Genomic DNA, 4,469 nt, shown 5'->3' with positions numbered 1-4,469 from the left:
ATATATATATATATATATATATATATATATTCACATATACACACACACATATATATATATATATGTATATATATATATATATACACACATATATATGCATCTCTATTTCTCTGTCTTTCTCTCTTTCTTAACCTTCTGCTCTTCATGGTTACCACTCGAGTACACCCTGCATGAACTGGTTCTCCACCCTAATCTACATATCCATTTTTTTTAAAATTAATTAACCCTGATTGATGTATGTTCTGCTTTCACTCCAAACTTGGTCAGTCTGCTCAACTATTTATTATAATTAGCATTTCCTGGGACCCTTTCTCCGTAGTTTAGGTGTGGTGGTTGTGGGTGGGTGGGGGACTACGAGCACCACTAAGCTATCATTCACAGGAGATCTTCTTTTCACTCCACCACCTCCCCCTGTTTCCCTTTCTACACATACATGCGTGCACACACCTACACACCCCTTGGTTTCACTAGCTACTCACAAAGCCCAATGATCTCTCGTTGCTTCAGCAAATTAGTCCCCAAAGAATAGCTGAAGTTAGTTTTGCAACTGTATGGTTGTAGGGATACAGTCAGATGGGATGGGGTTGAAAAATGTCTTTAGAATCTGATTTGGTAAATGGAGAATATATATATTGTGCTGTTCCATGAAGATAAGATCAACCAAAAATGTTCTCCATCAAGTGAGAAATAAATATTATTTTATAGAAACAGTATGCGTTTTTATTTGCTACTAATAGTTTCTTATGCTGAGAGCATGCCAATTAATGAATTATAAAATGTGTAACATCCCAACACAGTCATCAGGCACAAACCACATAGTGTAACAACTGATAGGCGAAACTAGTCTAGTCTGGTGATTCTAGCGACATTCATGGGGCAGTTAACTCCCCTAAGGCTTCCATTGGTTTCATGCTAAGAGAAATTTCTCAACAATTATGAAGCGTTGCTCATCTCCATTCTCATCCAAGATGGAGCTGAGTACCAATGTCCCAATGTGACAGGCTTGATAATTGCTGAGAGTTCTCAGCATGAAACCAATGGTAGCTTTACTAACTCACAAATAAAGAATATTTATCCAACAATGTGGTGTTGAGCACTCATTCTCACTGTTCTATATTAGTGTGTGTTTGTGTGTGTGTGTATATATATATATATATATATATATATATGTATGCTTGCACACACACATATACATGGAATATGGGCTATAACTGGCTACAACTACATAGGCTTGAGACCAACTTCGATATGTGTATGTGTGGATAAACTCTCTCCTTTCTTTCTTTCTCTCTCTTCTCTCTCTCCCTCTTTCTTTCTCTCTTTCTCTTCTCTCTCTTGAGAATAACTCGTCTACTTTTGCTTGATCCCTACTAGTGCATTGGAACACTCTGCTCCAGGTTTAAACATGGTACAATGAGCCCTCCCTCCCATATGGTTGAAACCTGAGGCCTGTTAACACAGCAAACCCCCTCCAGCTTAAACATGAGGGCTCTTGGTTCAACAAGACCCCTGTGTTTGAAACATGAGGCCTTTTAACACAGCACCCCCCTCCCAGCTTAAACATGAGGGCTCTTGGTTCAACAAGACCCCTGTGTTGGAAACATAAGATTTGTTCCCATAGTGGGTCCCTCCTGTAGGTTAACCCCTTAGCATGCAGATTACTCTGTTAAATGTAATGCTTTTTTTTATTCATATTTGAATTAATCATGGATTATCTTGTAGCTTTCAGATTTCAATGATGTGACTGTTTACTTTTAGAATGACATTGTCAGTTAGGTGTAAGAGGCAGGGTCTGGCCAGTTTTAACATCAACCAAGTAGAATATTTGAGCCAGATATGGCTGATTTCAACACTACAGGTTTAAACATGAGAATAATTGACACACAAACTCATTGTGGTTTAAATATGAGGTTTATTAGCCCAGAGAGGACAGACCCATCTTTATTAAACATATATATGTAAATTTGTTCACAACTTATATGCCAACTCAGTACTTTAATTAATTAACATATATTACTAATGAATGTATTAGTAATAGAGGGTCAGTAATCAACAAAAACACTACTCAAACTTGTCCCTCTTTGCCTGTAGAAAGGGGTTATTAATTCTGCCTATAGTTGTGACAGTTGCCTATAGATGTGGTCATTGCCTATTGATGTGATGGCTGCCTATAGATGTGGCGGTTTCCTATTGATGTGTTTTTTTTTTACCTGTTCATGTAGTGGTTGCCTATAATATCATTTTATTGCCTATTGGTATGGTGATTGCCTATTGATGTCATTTTTATCTTTAGATGTGATTTTTTGCCTATTGATATGTGATTTTTGCCTATCAATGTGATGGTTGCCTATTGGTCTGATGGTTGCCTATGATATAATTTTTGCCTATTAATGTGATGATTGCTTATTCTTGTGATTTTTTTGCCTATTGTTATTTTTGCCTATAAATGTGATTTTTTTTTTCTTTTGGCCTATTGATGTGGTGGCATTTGTCTGTTTTACTGTGAAACACACTTCTTTCACTGTTGATGCTGAACGATCACTGTCATCATCATCACTGTCATCATCATCACTGTCATCATCATCATCACTGTCATCATCATCACTGTCATCGTCATCACTGTCATCGTCATCACTCATCATCATCACTGTCATCATCATCACTCATCATCATCACTGTCATCATCATCACTGTCATCGTCATCACTGTCATCGTCATCACTCATCGTCATCACTGTCATCGTCATCACTGTCATCGTCATCACTCATCATCATCACTGTCATCATCATCACTCATCATCATCACTGTCATCATCATTACTGTCATCGTCATCACTCATCATCATCACTGTCATCGTCATCACTCATCATCATCACTGTCATCATCATCACTGTTATCGTCACCACTGTCATCGTCATCACTCATCATCATCACTGTCATCGACATCACTGTCATCATTGTCGTCATCATCGTCACCATAATATCAACACTTCCATCACCACTACCGTCTTCTTCTTCTTCTTCTCCTCCTCCTCCTCCTCTTCCACCAAATCATCATTATTATCATTTCACCATCCTCCGTCTCCACATCAACATCATCATTTACATCACCATGACCATCACAGCATCACTGCCACTGCCTCCGCTGCTGCTGCTACCACCACCGTTCTTGTCAACCATTATTATTACACTTCAACCACCATAGCCATCCTATACTACTTCACCAACACCATCACCATCATTATCCCTCTCTACCCTCACCACCACTATAGTCATCATCATAATCATAAACATTTACCATTCCAGACTTTCGCCATTCATCTGATCATGAAAACGAGAAAGTTGTGTTATTTTATTTCATTTTTATTTTTATTTATTTCTTTATTTGTTACCTCTTAGTCAGAGAAGGAAGGACAGCATCCATGGTACTTTTATTTTTCAGGGCTTGCTAGACTGGTACCAGAAGGAGAGATATGGTTCTCCTCAGAGACGCTAAATCTATTGGTCTACAACAGAGTGGACCCTCCTAAAGGCCCCCGAGGACTGGGAAGGTGGGGGGGGAGGATTAAACAGGGGAATGGAAATGCATTAACTCTACATATATATATATATATATATATATATCAAAAGGATGTGCTATAATACTATTTCACATATACAAAAACAGCCATACCAAGAATCCAACATACCTCCATCATCAGCTGCCCTGCAGATATCATTATGGTTTCGACACACACATACATACATATATATATTACAATCAAAATTTCCATTTTTGAGGGTTACAGGTTAGTTTGTTACGCAATCTTCTACACTTTGAAAGTTTTAGGGTAACTGGCAACCAAAGACATGTGCATCATTTGCATGGACAACAGTTGCATGGTGAGATTGTGGAGGGCTGCTGCAGTAATTTGCCTGGTGAACAGGTGCATCAGTTGCATGAGTGGCATGTGCAGTAGTTCGCGGTGGGGCCTGAATGATAGTTGCATGAGTTTCAGGGATGACAGCTGCACTAGTTGCATGATGAAGGTATGGAGGATTTGCTACTCTGGTTTGCCCCCAGTTAACAGGTGCACTTGTTTCGCGGATGACAAGTCTATTACAGTTCTATATTTAAGAGATGAGGAATTATTTACATTTGACAGATATTTGTCCTCATCTTGTTTGTTGTTAACACAACGTTTCGGCTAATACACCCTCCAGCCTTCATCAGGTGTCTTGGGGAAATTTTGAACCTGGGTTCTCATTCCTAAGGTACCTTAGATAGATAGATAGATAGATAGATAAAGAGAGCTAGAAAGAGAAAGAGAGAAATAGAGAGGAGAAAGGGAAAGAGAAAGGGTGAGATGGCATAAGAGAAGGATATTTGTCCTCATCTTGTTTGTTGTTAACACAACATTTCGGCTGATTCACCCTCCAGCCTTCATCAGGTGTCTTGGGGAAATTTTGAACCTGGGTTCTCATACGTG

The 4,469-nt window shown here is 38.8% G+C and overlaps 1 protein-coding gene across 1 annotated transcript in view; it reads left to right on the top strand.

Annotated features, from left to right (window-relative positions):
• The window catches only part of LOC106883793 (rho GTPase-activating protein 1), a 60,246-nt gene that overhangs the window by 43,934 nt on the left and 11,843 nt on the right, over positions 1-4,469 (top strand). The window lies entirely within an intron of this gene.

The sequence above is a fragment of the Octopus bimaculoides genome, chromosome 27 (assembly GCF_001194135.2).
Source record: "Octopus bimaculoides isolate UCB-OBI-ISO-001 chromosome 27, ASM119413v2, whole genome shotgun sequence".
NCBI classification, from domain to species: domain Eukaryota; kingdom Metazoa; phylum Mollusca; class Cephalopoda; order Octopoda; family Octopodidae; genus Octopus; species Octopus bimaculoides.
This window is presented reverse-complemented; position numbering and strand designations above follow the sequence as displayed.